At 46.3% G+C, this 18,375-nt stretch overlaps 1 protein-coding gene across 3 annotated transcripts in view; it reads left to right on the plus strand.

Annotated features, from left to right (window-relative positions):
* The window catches only part of LOC138301431 (saoe class I histocompatibility antigen, A alpha chain-like), a 290,409-nt gene that overhangs the window by 226,083 nt on the left and 45,951 nt on the right, over nucleotides 1-18,375 (plus strand). The window contains exons 8-9 of one of the 3 annotated variants that reach the window (XR_011205105.1): nucleotides 6,399-6,458; nucleotides 16,897-17,875. The exons of 1 other annotated variant lie outside the window; for it this stretch is intronic. The gene's annotated coding sequence lies outside the window, so the exon portion shown is untranslated. Of the gene's footprint in view, nucleotides 1-1,237; nucleotides 1,657-6,398; nucleotides 6,459-16,896; nucleotides 17,876-18,375 lie in introns of those variants that run through there. One more of the 3 variants, XM_069241922.1, reaches the window with a different exon arrangement.

An 18,375-nucleotide genomic window follows, 5' to 3' on the forward strand; every position in this document is an offset into this window, starting at 1 on the left:
GGACAACCCTTCATGGCCTCAGGGAACATGACATCATCCAGAGGTACAGGTTGAACTGGCAAGCCATTCAGCAGCTGCTGCGCAACATTGAGCCACAGTTGGCACCCAGCTTGCAGACACCCTGCACCATCCCACCAGAAACCAAGCTGCTAGCTATACTACACATGTTGGCAAGTGGCTCCTTTCAAACCACTGGCACCCTGGTTGCTGGGATCTCAAAGCCATCATTCTCCACCTTCCTGCCCAAGGTTCTGGATGCCATCATCGCACCCTGCCACATCTGCTTCCCAAACACACAGCAGAAGCAGCAGGAGAACAAACAAGGGTTTTACCTCATTAATGGATTTCCACACATCCTTGGTGCCATTGACTGCACACATGTACGCCATGTGCCACCTGCTGCAATTGAACATCTATACCGCAACAGGAAGCACACACACTCTATCAATGTGCAGGACATTGTGGATCACCAGGGATTGATCACCAACATCGTGGCAAAGTATCCTGGGAGTGTACATGATTCATTCATCTTCCGTCACTGTACCATCAATCAACACTTCCAGGATGGACGATATGGCAATGGACTACTTGTTGGTAAGTACAGAAACCTACTTATATACACACTGCACAGCAACCCTCTAGGACAAACAACACATACACTGCGACAGCGACATGTGAACAGGAGCACACTGAGGTTGTGACACCGCTAGGCATGTTTGATAGGTCTGCGGCGAACTTGTCACACATGTGAAATTAGTGTACAGTCAAATGTTGTGATGTCAATGATCACAACGTATGGAGAAGTTTGGCTAATTGTCACCTTGCAAAATGTAAGAGTCTCACTGATGTTTAAATTAATCCATTGCATGTGTCTAAAGGTATGGGATGTCCAGGGTACATAGATGCTAACGTGTTACTACCACTGTCAATTTGAAAACGTGTATGGAACTATGATCTCACCCCCAGTGAAGACACAGGGACACCTGTATCACAAGTCACAATGCTAGGGAGTACCCACTGTACTGCAACTCCCAAAACATGCTGCTGACAACCGGTCAGCAGACAAACACTCGTTCAGCCAAGGAAACAACCCAATGCTGATGGTACATCCTAGAAGCCTAAGAGTCAACACAATAACACAAAAGAGTCACAGACAACACAAGACAACTACTGCCATGCAAGGTGATATTAATGGGGCAAGCTACATCAACATGATCTCAATCATTTTCTCTTTCAGCTGATCAGAGGTATGGGATCCAGCCATGGATTATGACACCATTTGGCAACCCAAGCACTGCAGCAGAGCGTGTCTACAATGAGGCACATAGGAGGACACGCACCATAGTCGAGAGGACCTTTGGCATCCTGAAGTCGAGATTCAGGTGCCTCGACATCACTGGTGGCAGCCTCCTATACTCACCAGAAATGGTCTGCAAGATAATTTCAACATGTGCCATCCTGCACAACATTTGTGTAAGAAGGAACATTCCCCTATTAGAACCAGAACCACAAATGCCTGAAGAGGAGGAAGAGGAGGATGCTGGCCAGCAACATGAGGGGGACCAACCAACACAGCTGCAGGATTGCCTAGGCGCCAACATATTGTCAACAATTTCTTTTGAATTAACTCACCATCAGCACTGTATCAACAAATGTAAATAAACACCTATAATAATCACCATATCATGGTCTGGGTAATCATTTTTGCTCACCTTTATCTCTAACTATCAGGACAAGAGTGTAGCCTCATGGAGCATTGCTGATATACCGATCAGGACACAGAAATTGCCAAAGCAATTGTGATGAGTATTATTCAACAGTCGCATTCACACACACTGTAAATGACATATATCCTGTACATTTCACCTTTGAAGGGCAATAGCAGAGGACCACATCTATTTCACACATACATGTTGGCAACATGATTCATTGCAGCATATGGCACACAACTAAGACACCATCAGTCAATGATGGAACAAAATGCATCATACATGAGGCTGGGGATGTGCAATTGCGACAATAACATTAATGTATGGCCACACCCTTGACAGCAGTAACTGTTACATCACCTATCTTTGCAAGGACCATGTGTGACTAGAATTCCATATAAGCAGAACATAGAGAGCACAAGCGCCACACCTATGACAAACATTGCATGTACATGTCAGCCCATGTCCTAAGTCCTGACACACCCATGTTCCTGGTCTCACCCCACCCATCTTAAGAGGTCCCTGGAATGGTAATATGTGTACCCAGATATTCCCTCCTCTACACACATACATAGACTAACATATTAATACAGTGTGCTTCCCCTTTAGTATGGTATGCCATAGTCATTGTACATCTGTCTGCATGGACTTCAGGTTAAATAATGCACTGGCTAGTAGTCTCTAAGCCCTGTTCTCACCTGTAGTTTGCTTCCCATGTGAAATGTACTGTTGGCCATTTGAACTCAAATCTCACCTACGGGACTTGTGAGAAACTGATGCAGCACACACCTGTGAGCACCTCCATACAGGCCAGCCATTTGAACATGCACTTCCTTTGCAGATGCTTGGAACAGCAAAGAAGCTGACATTTTTTCGATTACACTGAAATGCATTGCTAGAAAAATAAGCTGTGTAACACAGCCCTTGGGTTTATGTGTCACCTTCCAAAACACAGGACAAACACAGTTTTCCATGTCAACTGTCTTGTTCTTCCTCCGACCAGTCTTAGTCAGACCACTGAGTATGTACCTTCTGAAATTGCTAGATCCTGATTGACCCTGCATCCTGTCAGCCTGACTGGCACCTGTCTGTGTGTTACCCTAAAGGTTCCTTGTGGCTACATATCTATCATACTTGCTTTCCCAACCCTCACATTCCTCCGGGGGTATTTTGTCAGGTGGTTCTTCAATGCATTCTCAAATAAGTTATTTAGCATAATCTGCTTATTTATCGTACCATAATTGGGAACTTGTCTCCAAATACCCAAATCATGGCCTATCCCTTGTCTGGGTCTCATGTATGCATGAGCGACAACGTGTGACAGTGCACCATGGCCGTATGCAGGGATTGGTTATGGTGCCTCCAGCAGAACCAGCAACCTCTGATAATGTGCATGAAAAGACCACACGTTAGGACCCTAACAGTTCACAAGCTGATTCACATTGCTCACAACATATTGATGGGCTGTGCGTGGTGAATAGCTGCACAATTAATCAACACAGAGGCTATGATGTTCCCAGATGCAGTGGGAATTTTACAGGCCAACCTGTGTACAAATGTTGTAATGACACCTGCCGGTACAAGACTCCTAAAATATGATTTCACTCAGCACACCAAGGTTGCCCTGTTGACAGTCTCATAACACGTCTGCAGTGACAGGGTGGGACCATCCCCATGTGGGTTCTTATATCCTCATTGGCTTTACTTCCATTGATTTCCAAAGGATACTCAGTAGATACAGGAATAGCCGCCACTGACTCATGACTAGACCTGGACGTAACTGTGACAACATAGACCCCTAAAAATATACAGGATCAACATTGGCCCACACACATGAACCAGACACCTCTGTGCTATTGATCACTGGAAATACGTGGCCACGTGCTGCTTGGTCTGCTAGTCCGCCACTGCCACAGGAGATTTGTGGCTCTGTCATATGACCACAATTGTGGCGTGATATTACAATTGTGGTTCATCTTTGACTTTCCGTGTCAATAACACGGTACCCACTTAGTCAGTACATGTGCCTGACTCATGGTGGGTTCACAAACAAGTGACTAGGAAGCAGTATCCAAAATTCCAGGACATGTGATGGGCAAGTTTTGGACCATTGACATGAACAAGCATCTGCTATCTATCCGATGCATGCTTTGTAATTTGTGGTGTCTACATTAAAAGCTCACACAGAAGATGTTGCTAAATGGATGGCTAACACATGTCCTCTCTCATTTCCACACTGACTTGCATCTGAGGGTTGGACACATTGACTCCACAATCATACAAGCATATTTGCAAAAATGCATCTTGTGAAGCTCACACAGTGGGTCAACAACAATATTAGTAGCCAATGCACACACATTGAGCCATAGGCATTGAGGTATTGTACTTATGTGCGTCACCTTGCTATCCTCTCCTGATGCCAAACATGCCCAATTTGTGCAATACAGATATGTAGGCCACACGTTTGGCCATCTATTGTGTCAGTCAAGAGTGAAAATCCTGTACATGAAGTAGCGGATCATGGTCCTCAGTAGTCATGACTAAAGTGGGTGCAATCAGCCTATCTCAGTACTGTCACAACTGTAATATTACATTAAAATAGTAAAATTACCCAAAACCCAGTTAATGCCAGAAATGTTGCCTCATATGCGTCAATAAATGACCCACAGGTGTCAAAAAATTACGCTTATGGACGAAAAACTACACATAATGCCCTGAAATAACCATTGCCTCTGAGCTGTATCTTCCACAATGTACCTCAGAAAATTGGTTAAGTGTGAAGCTATTTCCAAACATATGGATGCGAGCTCAAATCTACTCCTGTGCGTAAAAAAAAATGACACGCTGACTGTATGCGTCAAAATATTTTGACGCATGATGATAAAAACGCCCACCATTTTAGGCAGGAAGTGATGTAATAGGATATCATGTTTACAGATTATGTACAGTGGGAGTACTTTCACTTATACTTTGCAGTCTGTGATATTTCCTGATTGTGTGGCTGTGTCTCAATTTGTCTCTGTATATTTAGTGAATTTGTCTCCTGTATGGTCTTTTTATTGTCTTTTTGTGAATAAAAACTTGTAGTATCCTGTCTGAGTGTTTTTTGTGCTCATTTGTGTTGTAAAGTATTGTTTTTGTTTTGTTGGTAGTCTGTTATGGGTAGTTTTAGTTTGGGTATAGTTGGGCTGTGTTAGTTGTTTATTTGAATTTTTCATGTTCTACTTTCCCCCTATTCTCCTTTGTTCCCCTTTATCCCCTATTTCTCTTTTGCTACAAAGATATTGGGTAGGCCTCGTCTTGGCAAGATGGGAGAGGAGGAACTGGGTGGATTCATATGGCTGGTGTGCCATTTCCTACCCATAATGATTGAGGCAGGTGGGCGGGTGATACAGGGGTATCACACTGAGGCACGGAGGCTCAGATGGACAAAGGTGTTGCATCATCTACAACGGATTTATCGGACACCAAGAAACGACCACCAGTTGAAGCACCGCTGGGCTGACCTTATCTCCAGGTAGCAAGATCTGTTGGACCACCTGGGGATTGTGATTGGTGGCCCTGTTGCTGAGTACAAATCATGTTAATGTGCAAGTTTAAATGCTCTGTAGTGACATCAGCTGATTTTTACAATATCTGCCGGCAATGTAGTTTGGTGTGTGGAATGCTTCTGAAACATACAGGGTCATATATCTACTTTGTTAGGGACCACAATTGCTAGCTGTTAGGAAGCTAGAGCTCTGCACACTTACTGAATACATTTGCATTATGTAAGTTAGTGCTGCCTGTGTGTCAAACAGCAATACAAATCAGGAGCCAATTATGTATAGATATAGGCCACCGTTGCCGGTGAGGTGTAGAAATGTCCAAATCATTACCATCATTTGTTGACGCAACAGCTAGACTGACTTTCAAAACACAACATGAGGCTGAAAATGAGTGCAGGCTTCACGTCTATTGATGATAGCAATGTGGCCCGAAAATATGTCTCATGAGTGTCTGGTGAGTGTGTAAGGAAACCAATCATGGAAATTCCAAAAATCTTAGGGATTATTGTGTCCCTCCTTCATTTCGGATACATGTCTGATCTGGATTTGGACACATAGGGAACAAGTTCTAGCTGCGCTCAGCTAACATCTTAGACTGGTATTTGGAGTTTGTAGTGCCACATTTCGATTAGGGATAGCTGCCCAAAGGTATGCACATGGGTTCATATCTCTATGGTTGGTGCAACTCATCATAGCTGTGCCACATCAAATGAAGAAACTGTAACAACATGAGGGCTAACAACTGTCCCTGCCCCTCTGTACATTGTACCTGTGTGTCATAAATTTGTCATGGTCACAATGGCTGGTTGACTGGTAATGCAGTCATCACGGAAAGTGGCTTTGGATGTCTTTCATGGATACACATGAAGAGACGAATACACTCCATTATTATGTCTGCTCACTAATGAAGGAGCATGTTTGCCAACACATGATAGTTAGGGCCACTGCATGTGTGCAGATATATGTGTATCACTCACTGGAGACCCATGGTATGTACATGTTAGCCGTGCTATGTAGGATGCAGTATCATCATGTCTGAGTGGCTTTACTTTCTGATGTAATCTTACACATACTATTTGTCTTTGGAATTGTTGTACAGTGCACAGACATTGAGCACATTTCTCCCTTCCATGCCTTACAGGTGGACCGGCACCCTACACTGTTGGCTAGGTGGCTCGATTCGAGGACCCAGACAACTCCAGTAAGTGTTGATGTGTGTGTTATGTGTTGTGTTTGCTGGTGATGTGTGATGGACTCCTGTGTGTTGGACAATCATTTGTTTTGTTCCATGAGTGGAATATCATTTTATCACCATCTTTGAGTTGGCCAATCCTTATCCTATTGTCTTATCTAGGTATTCTAGGTCAGTCCTGTAGGCACGGCAATGTGAATAGGGATGAGTCATGCGGATAAAACTTGAATCGGAAAGAGTCGCACTGGACCAAATTAGTGAATTAGTCAGCCAGTCAGACCCAAATTCTCCCAGAATTGGGGCTGCCAAATGCTTACTGTGAGAAGGTAGCCTCTTTCTAGCCTTGTTACCCCCACTTTTGGCCTGTTTGTGAGTGTATGTCAGGGTGTTTGTCACTGTTTTCACTGTCTCACTGGGATCCTGATAGCCAGGCCTCAGTGCTCATAGTGAAAGCACCATGTTTTCAGTATGGTTGTTATGTGTCACTGGGATCCTGCTGGTCAGGACCCCAGTGCTCATAGGTTTGTGGCCTATATGTATGTGTCACTGGGACCCTGTCACACAGGGCCCCAGTGCTCATAGGTGTGCATGTGTATGTTCCCTGTGTGGTGCCTAACTGTCTCACTGAGGCTCTGCTAACCAGAACCTCAGTGGTTATGCTCTCTCATTACTTTTAAATTGTCACTAACAGGCTAGTGACCAATTTTACCAATTCACATTGGCTTACTGGAACACCCTTATAATTCCCTAGTATATGGTACTGAGGTACCCAGGGTATTGGGGTTCCAGGAGATCCCTATGGGCTGCAGCATTTCTTTTGCCACCCATAGGGAGCTCTGACAATTCTTACACAGGCCTGCCACTGCAGCCTGAGTGAAATAACGTCCACGTTATTTCACAGCCATTTTACACTGCACTTAAGTAACTTATAAGTCACCTATATGTCTAACCTTTACCTGGTAAAGGTTAGGTGCAAAGTTACTTAGTGTGAGGGCACCCTGGCACTAGCCAAGTTGCCCCCACATTGTTCAGAGCCAATTCACTGGACTTTGTGAGTGCGGGGACACCATTACACGCGTGCACTACATATAGGTCACTACCTATATGTAGCTTCACCATGGTAACTCCGAATATGGCCATGTAACATGTCTATGATCATGGAATTGCCCCCTCTATGCCATCCTGGCATTGTTGGTACAATTCCATGATCCCAGTGGTCTGTAGCACAGACCCTGGTACTGCCAGACTGCCCTTCCTGGGGTTTCACTGCAGCTGCTGCTGCTGCCAACCCCTCAGACAGGCAGCTGCCCTCCTGGGGTCCAGCCAGGCCTGGCCCAGGATGGCAGAACAAAGAACTTCCTCTGAGAGAGGGTGTGACACCCTCTCCCTTTGGAAAATGGTGTGAAGGCAGGGGAGGAGTAGCCTCCCCCAGCCTCTGGAAATGCTTTGTTGGGCACAGATGTGCCCAATTCTGCATAAGCCAGTCTACACCGGTTCAGGGACCCCTTAGCCCCTGCTCTGGCGCGAAACTGGACAAAGGAAAGGGGAGTGACCACTCCCCTGACCTGCACCTCCCCTGGGAGGTGTCCAGAGCTCCTCCAGTGTGCTCCAGACCTCTGCCATCTTGGAAACAGAGGTGCTGCTGGCACACTGGACTGCTCTGAGTGGCCAGTGCCACCAGGTGACGTCAGAGACTCCTGCTGATAGGCTCCTTCAGGTGTTAGTAGCCTATCCTCTCTCCTAGGTAGCCAAACCCTCTTTTCTGGCTATTTAGGGTCTCTGTCTCTGGGGAAACTTTAGATAACGAATGCATGAGCTCAGCCGAGTTCCTCTGCATCTCCCTCTTCACCTTCTGATAAGGAAACGACCGCTGACCGCGCTGGAAGCCTGCAAACCTGCAACATAGTAGCAAAGACGACTACTGCAACTCTGTAACGCTGATCCTGCCGCCTTCTCGACTGTTTTCCTGCTTGTGCATGCTGTGGGGGTAGCCTGCCTCCTCTCTGCACCAGAAGCTCCGAAGAAATCTCCCGTGGGTCGACGGAATCTTCCCCCTGCAACCGCAGGCACCAAAAAGCTGCATTACCGGTCCCTTGGGTCTCCTCTCAGCACGACGAGCGAGGTCCCTCGAATCCAGCGACGCTGTCCAAGTGACCCCCACAGTCCAGTGACTCTTCAGCCCGAGTTTGGTGGAGGTAAGTCCTTGCCTCACCTCGCTGGGCTGCATTGCTGGGAACCGCGACTTTGCAGCTACTCCGGCCCCTGTGCACTTCCAGTGGAAATCCTTTGTGCACAGCCAAGCCTGGGTCCACGGCACTCTAACCTGCATTGCACGACTTTCTAAGTTGGTCTCCGGCGACGTGGGACTCCTTTGTGCAACTTCGGCGAGCACCGTTTCACGCATCCTCGTAGTGCCAGTTTCTGGCACTTCTCCGGGTGCTACCTGCTTCAGGGAGGGCTCTTTGTCTTGCTCGACGTCCCCTCTCTCTTCAGGTCCAATTTGCGACCTCCTGGTCCCTCCTGGGCCCCAGCAGCGTCCAAAAACGCCAAACGCACGATTTGCGTGTAGCAAGGCTTGTTGGCATCCTTCCGGCGGGAAAACACTTCTGCACGACTCTCCAAGGCGAGGGGGATGCGTCCACCAAAGGGGAAGTCTCTAGCCCTTTTCGTTCCTGCAGAAACCTCAGCTTCTTCTGTCCAGTCGAAGCTTCTTTGCACCCACAGCTGGCATTTCCGGGGCATCTGCCCATCTCCGACTTGCTTGTGACTTTTGGACTTGGTCCCCTTGTTCCACAGGTACCCTAGATTGGAAATCCACAGTTGTTGCATTGCTGGTTTGTGTCTTTCCTGCATTATTCCTCTAACACGACTACTTTGTCCTTAGGGGAACTTTAGTGCACTTTGCACTCACTTTTCAGGGTCTTGGGGAGGGTTACTTTTCTAACTCTCACTATTTTCTAATAGTCCCAGCGACCCTCTACAAGGTCACATAGGTTTGGGGTCCATTCGTGGTTCGCATTCCACTTTTGGAGTATATGGTTTGTGTTGCCCCTATCCCTATGTTTCCCCATTGCATCCTATTGTAACTATACATTGTTTGCACTGTTTTCTAAGACTATACTGCATATTTTTGCTATTGTGTATATATATCTTGTGTATATTTCCTATCCTCTCCCTGAGGGTACACTCTAAGATACTTTGGCATATTGTCATAAAAATAAAGTACCTTTATTTTTAGTATAACTGTGTATTGTGTTTTCTTATGATATTGTGCATATGACACTAAGTGGTACGGTAGTAGCTTCACACGTCTCCTAGTTCAGCCTAAGCTGCTCTGCTAAGCTACCATTATCTATCAGCCTAAGCTGCTAGACACCCTATACACTAATAAGGGATAACTGGGCCTGGTGCAAGGTGCAAGTACCCCTTGGTACTCACTACAAGCCAGACCAGCCTCCTACATTGGTTGTGCAGTGGTGGGATAAGTGCTTGAGACTACTTACCACTCTTGTCATTGTACTTTTCATAAGAGAAAAATATACAAAACAAGGTCAGTGTATATACACATAGCCAAAAAGTTTTGCATTTCCTCTTTTCACTCTTTTCTAAGTGCTGAAAAGTACTCCTAAACTTTCAAAAAGTTCTTAAAAGTTTAAAAAGCTTTTTTTCTGTCTTTCCAAAAAGTTCTGAAAACTTTTGTCTCTTTCTCTATCACTTTAACTCTCTCAAAAAAATGTCTGGCACAGGCCAAAGTGTTGATCTGTCCAAACTTGCATATGACAACCTTAGCTGGAAAAGAGCAAGGAGTCTCTGTATAGAGAGAGGTTTGAGTGAAGGGAAGAATCCTGCCTTGGAACTGTTAATTAACATGCTTAGAGAACAGGATAAGGCCAGAGGTGGCCCATCTGTTGAAAAAGTACCTAATAGTTCCCAATCTGATTCAGGGACTCCCCCAGGAAAAGATTCAGGAAAGAAACTTTCTAGCCTGCCCATTTCTAGACAATCTAGCATAGATGGTAATGATCATGAGCCACAACAAAGAAATAGTGTTGTCTCACATCATAGCAAAAGCATGTATTCTCACCATACTGGTAGTAATGTTTCTGTAAACCAAGCTGTTAAGTTGGCTTCTGTAAGGGACATGTCTCCTTCTGTTCATTCCCATCATAGCTCTGTTTCTAGAAATGTCCCTCCCACCAACCCTGATGACAGAATGTTAGAGAGGGAACTCAATAAGTTGAGGGTGGAACAAACCAGACTGAAGCTTAAAAAGCAACAGCTGGATTTGGATAGACAGTCTTTTGAATTAGAGAAGGAAAGACAGAAGTTGGGTTTAGATACCCATGGTGGCAGCAGCAGTATTCCCCATAGTCATCCTGCAAAAGAGCATGATTCCAGGAATCTGCACAAGATAGTTCCCCCTTATAAGGAGGGGGATGACATTAACAAGTGGTTTGCTGCACTTGAGAGGGCCTGTGTTGTACAGGATGTCCCTCAAAGGCAGTGGGCTGCTATACTATGGCTATCATTTAGTGGAAAAGGTAGGGATAGGCTCCTTACAGTGAAAGAAAATGATGCTAATAATTTCCAAGTTCTTAAGAATGCACTCCTGGAGGGTTATGGCTTAACCACTGAACAGTACAGGATAAAGTTCAGAGAGACCAAAAAGGAGTCTTCACAAGACTGGGTTGATTTCATTGACCATTCAGTGAAGGCCTTGGAGGGGTGGTTACATGGCAGTAAAGTTACTGATTATGAAAGCCTGTATAACACAATCCTGAGAGAGCATATACTTAATAATTGTGTGTCTGATTTGTTGCACCAGTACCTGGTAGACTCTGATCTGACCTCTCCCCAAGAATTGGGAAAGAAGGCAGACAAATGGGTCAGAACAAGGGTGAACAGAAAAGTTCATACAGGGGGTGACAAAGATGGCAATAAGAAGAAAGATGGTGAAAAATCTCAAGATAAGCATGGGGATAAGGGTAAAACCAAAGATCCCACTTCAAATCTTAAACACTCTTCAGAGGGTGGGGATAAAACAAATTCTTCCTCTTCTTCCCAACCTGCACACATTAAAAAGCCTTGGTGCTTTGTGTGTAAAAATAGAGGCCATAGGCCAGGGGATAAGTCCTGTCCAGGTAAACCCCCTGAGCCTACCACCACTAATACATCAAGCTCTAGTGCCCCTAGCAGTAGTGGTACTAGTGGTGGGACTGCTGGCAACAGTCAAGCAAAGGGTGTAGTTGGGTTCACTTATGGGTCCATAGTGGAAACTGATGTAATCAGTCCCAAGACAGTTTCTGTCACACCTAGTGGCATTGGCCTTGCCACACTGGCTGCTTGTCCCCTTACAATGGATAAGTACAGGCAGACAGTTTCAATAAATGGTGTTGAGGCCTTGGCCTACAGGGACACAGGTGCCAGTTTCACTTTGGTGACTGAAAACCTAGTGCACCCTGATCAACACATCATTGGACAACAGTATAAGATTATTGATGTCCATAACTCCACTAAGTTTCTTCCCTTAGCTATAATTCAGTTTAGTTGGGGTGGAGTTACTGGCCCTAAGCAGGTGGTGGTATCACCTAGCTTACCTGTAGACTGTCTCTTAGGTAATGACCTAGAGGCCTCAGGTTGGGCTGATGTAGAGTTTTATGCCCATGCAGCCATGCTGGGCATCCCTGAGGAATTGTTCCCTCTCATTTCTACTGAAATGAAAAAGCAAAGGAGAGAAGGCCTGAAAACTCAGGAATCCTCTCCATCAACAGGTAAAAAGGGTATCACAGTATCCTCTAAACACCCTACCATTCAGGATACAATTCCTGTGGTGGGAGAAACCTCTCCTGGGGTGGCACCTGTTCCAAGGGAATCATCAGTTGGCAAAACTGTACTCCCTGAGGTGGAAGTACCTCTCTGTGGGATAACTAACATTGGTGAGAAAAAGAGCACCATTTTAGTTAACATGGAGCATCCCTCCAACCCTCCCAGAGAAACTTTAGTGCAGAAACTCTGCACTGCCTCACAACACTTAGGACAGCATCCCTGCCCTAGTGTGGAGCTGATAGGACAGCATCCCTGCCCTGCCCCAACCCAAGAGAAACAGCATCCCTGTTCTCTCTTCCAGCCATATGGACAAAGTTTTTGCCCAGCTATGGCTTTTCTGAGACAGCATCCCTGTCTGGCATTTCCATCACTACAAATAGGTTCAGTGGACAATTCCCACTGCTCTAAACTAAAACTTACTGATAGAAACTCTGAAAATACATCTTCACATTGTTGCTTAGCTAAAAAACTTCAAACAGGGTGGTTTACATCCCCACAGGGAAGTAACCATATAGTGGATGATAAAGGGAGTAACCAGTCTATTGCAGAGCTACTCTCTACTTATCACCACTTAGACAATAAAGTCTCAACTGGCCAAGGTTAGCCTTATTGTCCTTCGTTTGGGGGGGGGGTTGTGTGAGAAGGTAGCCTCTTTCTAGCCTTGTTACCCCCACTTTTGGCCTGTTTGTGAGTGTATGTCAGGGTGTTTGTCACTGTTTTCACTGTCTCACTGGGATCCTGATAGCCAGGCCTCAGTGCTCATAGTGAAAGCACCATGTTTTCAGTATGGTTGTTATGTGTCACTGGGATCCTGCTGGTCAGGACCCCAGTGCTCATAGGTTGTGGCCTATATGTATGTGTCACTGGGACCCTGTCACACAGGGCCCCAGTGCTCATAGGTGTGCATGTGTATGTTCCCTGTGTGGTGCCTAACTGTCTCACTGAGGCTCTGCTAATCAGTGGTTATGCTCTCTCATTACTTTTAAATTGTCACTAACAGGCTAGTGACCAATTTTACCAATTCACATTGGCTTACTGGAACACCCTTATAATTCCCTAGTATATGGTACTGAGGTACCCAGGGTATTGGGGTTCCAGGAGATCCCTATGGGCTGCAGCATTTCTTTTGCCACCCATAGGGAGCTCTGACAATTCTTACACTGGCCTGCCACTGCAGCCTGAGTGAAATAACATCCACGTTATTTCACAGCCATTTTACACTGCACTTAAGTAACTTATAAGTCACCTATATGTCTAACCTTTACCTGGTAAAGGTTAGGTGCAAAGTTACTTAGTGTGAGGGCACCCTGGCACTAGCCAAGGTGCCCCCACATTGTTCAGAGCCAATTCACTGAACTTTGTGAGTGCGGGGACACCATTACACGCGTGCACTACATATAGGTCACTACCTATATGTAGCTTCACCATGGTAACTCCGAATATGTCCATGTAACATGTCTATGATCATGGAATTGCCCCCTCTATGCCATCCTGGCATTGTTGGTACAATTCCATGATCCCAGTGGTCTGTAGCACAGACCCTGGTACTGCCAGACTGCCCTTCCTGGGGTTTCACTGCAGCTGCTGCCAACCCCTCAGACAGGCAGCTGCCCTCCTGGGGTCCAGCCAGGCCTGGCCCAGGATGGCAGAACAAAGAACTTCCTCTGAGAGAGGGTGTGACACCCTCTCCCTTTGGAAAATGGTGTGAAGGCCGGGGAGGAGTAGCCTCCCCCAGCCTCTGGAAATGCTTTGTTGGGCACAGATGTGCCCAATTCTGCATAAGCCAGTCTACACCGGTTCAGGGACCCCGTAGCCCCTGCTCTGGTGCGAAACTGGACAAAGGAAAGGGGAGTGACCACTCCCCTGACCTGCACCTCCCCTGGGAGGTGTCCAGAGCTCCTCCAGTGTGCTCCAGACCTCTGCCATCTTGGAAACAGAGGTGCTGCTGGCACACTGGACTGCTCTGAGTGGCCAGTGCCACCAGGTGACGTCAGAGACTCCTGCTGATAGGCTCCTTCAGGTGTTAGTAGCCTATCCTCTCTCCTAGGTAGCCAAACCCTCTTTTCTGGCTATTTAGGGTCTCTGTCTCTGGGGAAACTTTAGATAACGAATGCATGAGCTCAGCCGAGTTCCTCTGCATCTCCCTCTTCACCTTCTGATAAGGAAACGACCGCTGACCGCGCTGGAAGCCTGCAAACCTGCAACATAGTAGCAAAGACGACTACTGCAACTCTGTAACGCTGATCCTGCCGCCTTCTCGACTGTTTTCCTGCTTGTGCATGCTGTGGGGGTAGCCTGCCTCCTCTCTGCACCAGAAGCTCCGAAGAAATCTCCCGTGGGTCGACGGAATCTTCCCCCTGCAACCGCAGGCACCAAAAAGCTGCATTACCGGTCCCTTGGGTCTCCTCTCAGCACGACGAGCGAGGTCCCTCGAATCCAGCGACGCTGTCCAAGTGACCCCCACAGTCCAGTGACTCTTCAGCCCGAGTTTGGTGGAGGTAAGTCCTTGCCTCACCTCGCTGGGCTGCATTGCTGTGAACCGCGACTTTGCAGCTACTCCGGCCCCTGTGCACTTCCGGCGGAAATCCTTTGTGCACAGCCAAGCCTGGGTCCACGGCACTCTAACCTGCATTGCACGACTTTCTAAGTTGGTCTCCGGCGACGTGGGACTCCTTTGTGCAACTTCGGCGAGCACCGTTTCACGCATCCTCGTAGTGCCTGTTTCTGGCACTTCTCCGGGTGCTACCTGCTTCAGGGAGGGCTCTTTGTCTTGCTCGACGTCCCCTCTCTCTTCAGGTCCAATTTGCGACCTCCTGGTCCCTCCTGGGCCCCAGCAGCATCCAAAAACGCTAAACGCACGATTTGCGTGTAGCAAGGCTTGTTGGCGTCCTTCCGGCGGGAAAACACTTCTGCACGACTCTCCAAGGCGAGAGGGATCCGTCCACCAAAGGGGAAGTCTCTAGCCCTTTTCGTTCCTGCAGAAACCTCAGCTTCTTCTGTCCAGTCGAAGCTTCTTTGCACCCACAGCTGGCATTTCCTGGGCATCTGCCCATCTCCGACTTGCTTGTGACTTTTGGACTCGGTCCCCTTGTTCCACAGGTACCCTAGATTGGAAATCCACAGTTGTTGCATTGCTGGTTTGTGTCTTTCCTGCATTATTCCTCTAACACGACTATTTTGTCCTTAGGGGAACTTTAGTGCACTTTGCACTCACTTTTCAGGGTCTTGGGGAGGGTTATTTTTCTAACTCTCACTATTTTCTAATAGTCCCAGCGACCCTCTACAAGGTCACATAGGTTTGGGGTCCATTCGTGGTTCGCATTCCACTTTTGGAGTATATGGTTTGTGTTGCCCCTATCCCTATGTTTCCCCATTGCATCCTATTGTAACTATACATTGTTTGCACTGTTTTCTAAGACTATACTGCATATTTTTGCTATTGTGTATATATATCTTGTGTATATTTCCTATCCTCTCCCTGAGGGTACACTCTAAGATACTTTGGCATATTGTCATAAAAATAAAGTACCTTTATTTTTAGTATAACTGTGTATTGTGTTTTCTTATGATATTGTGCATATGACACTAAGTGGTACGGTAGTAGCTTCACACGTCTCCTAGTTCAGCCTAAGCTGCTCTGCTAAGCTACCATTATCTATCAGCCTAAGCTGCTAGACACCCTATACACTAATAAGGGATAACTGGGCCTGGTGCAAGGTGCAAGTACCCCTTGGTACTCACTACAAGCCAGTCCAGCCTCCTACACTTACCCACAGACTTCTGCTTTCCAATTCACTAATGTACTTATTAAACTGTAGGTTAAACTTCCTAGCAGCATGTAGCTCCACATGTAGTGCTACAAGTATGTGGCACTTGAGTGCAATGGCCTAGGTGTGCGTGCAACTCATGGCCAGGGGTGTTCTTGCATCTCTGTGTTTATTGTAAGTCATGGCTTACTGGTAGTAAATTATGTGCACAAAGGTCTGCATTTCCAAACATGAGTGGCAATGGGATTGGTCAAGGGTTTGCTGTCTCCTATTTGGAGATCTTCCTTACCTGTGGTGTGTGTGCAGAGCCAAACACATGTCGAGCTTTCCTACGCTTCCTGGGTGTCCTTGTTGTTAGAAATTATTAGTTGTTAGTCCCCCCCTCAAACACAGGCATAGGTTTGTGAATAGTGTACCTAGGACTGATGATACAAGTTTGGTGCACAGACATGTAAATCAGTGAATCACTTGTCTGAACCTAGTATACACACTCATGTTTAGCACATGATTACTATTCTGGCAAGTCCATTTACAACTTGCAGATCATGTTGCCCTAGATTTCCATCCTGTACAATGACATTTGTAGCCCTGGCAGTGGTGGAGGATGTGCAGCATGATTGTTAGCTGACAACTGGCAGAACATAGATGTTAAATTCATGGCTGTTGTTACCCATCTTGTAGGATTTGATAGGACCTTTGTAGGCTGCCTTGCTATGTACTTCCTCAGGGACAATCAATGATCTGTATGATGATATGAGCTGTTATAAGTACAATAGATGTATTGTCTGATTTACTTCTTGTGCCATTTCGCACAATGCAGCATCCAATGTTAGATTTTCTATTTGTCTTAACAGCTCCAAATATGACACCCATCCAGGTCAGGGGGTTTCAACGGCGGGCAGTAAGGTACCAACACATACTTCAAGTCGAGTCTGGGTACCGAAAAATGGCCCCTCAGATATCGCCATGAACGAGCCTCCGGAGCCTGGAGGGCATTTCCACAAGGCGGACCTTCTTTGCTTACCACAACCACCACCAGCAGCTGTGACCGTTGAAGGAACATCCACAGCAACTGCTCCAGACCCAAGCACAGCACCACCTGCAGGGCAACCCACAGCCATGGTCACTACATGGCCCCATACTTCCTCAGCTGGCACCCAGACCACCCCAGCTGCAGCCATTGATCCTGCTGCTTTTGGACAAATGCAGCGCAAATTGGACCGTGTCCTCAAGAAGATGAGCCAACTGCAGCAGGAGGTGCGACAGGTCAACCGGCGCGTGCGTTCGATCAGGAGGACCCTCCGGAGGGCCAACCTGTAGATAATTAGACCGACATGATTCCCTCCCCTCCCTCATCTTTCTTGGTTCTCATACTTTGTGGGTTTAGGGGGCTTAGTGTTAGGTTAGTACAGGATGTTAGTTTAGTTAGTGTTAGTGGGTGGGGGGTCCTGAATATTTCTACTGTTTATTTTTAAGTGTGTGGGTGGGTGGGTGTTGGGCAATGTTGGGGTTCTTGTGTGTTTACAAAAAAAAAAAAATAACAAAAACATTTAAAAATTAAAACAAAAAATTACAAACAAATATATATTTGTTTAGTATAGGATAATATGTGTTTAGGTTATTATCTGTTGTCCTCCATGTGCCCCGTCTCATAAGGAGGTTGGGGGGTTGATGTTTAGAACGTTTTGTTAAAAGTGATAAGTAAGTTTAGCTTAGGTTAGTTAGGGACAGTTGTGGGTAATGAGTAGTTAGAGTAGATTAGGGTAGGTAAGGCTTTTCCCACAGTTTTCACTTCTGTTTTTACTGTTAAATAAATATGTAGGTAACCCTTTACAGTATGTGTCACATGCTTGTAGATCAGGGCCTTGGCATGAGTGCACAGTGTTTCTTTTGTATTACATTTTGTGTCCTATGCTGCTAACAAATCACAGCTGAGCTGTAACATTGGCAGCTACCCCAAAGCTACTTAGCAAAGATTCGGTCATTCATTGCAACCACCAATCACAGTTACTATGGATCCCAAAGTGTTTTTTTTTCGTAATGTATGTTTTCAATGTCACATACAGGGCCATATTTATACTCTGGTTGCGCCGAATTTGCGTCGTTTTTTTCGGCGCAAATTCGACGCAGAACTAACGCCAACTAACGCCATATTTATACTCTGGCGTTAGACGCTTCGGGCGCCAAAGTGCCCGGAGTGTGCGTCATTTTTTAGCGTGAACCCCTTCCTTGCGTTAATGATATGCAAGGGAGGCGTTCCCGTCTTAAAAAATGACTCCCAGGCCTTTACGTGGTATTTATACTCCCGGGCAAAAGAGACGCCCGGGAGTGGG

This window comes from Pleurodeles waltl, chromosome 6, assembly GCF_031143425.1.
Source record: "Pleurodeles waltl isolate 20211129_DDA chromosome 6, aPleWal1.hap1.20221129, whole genome shotgun sequence".
In the NCBI taxonomy this organism is placed as follows: Eukaryota; Metazoa; Chordata; class Amphibia; order Caudata; family Salamandridae; genus Pleurodeles; species Pleurodeles waltl.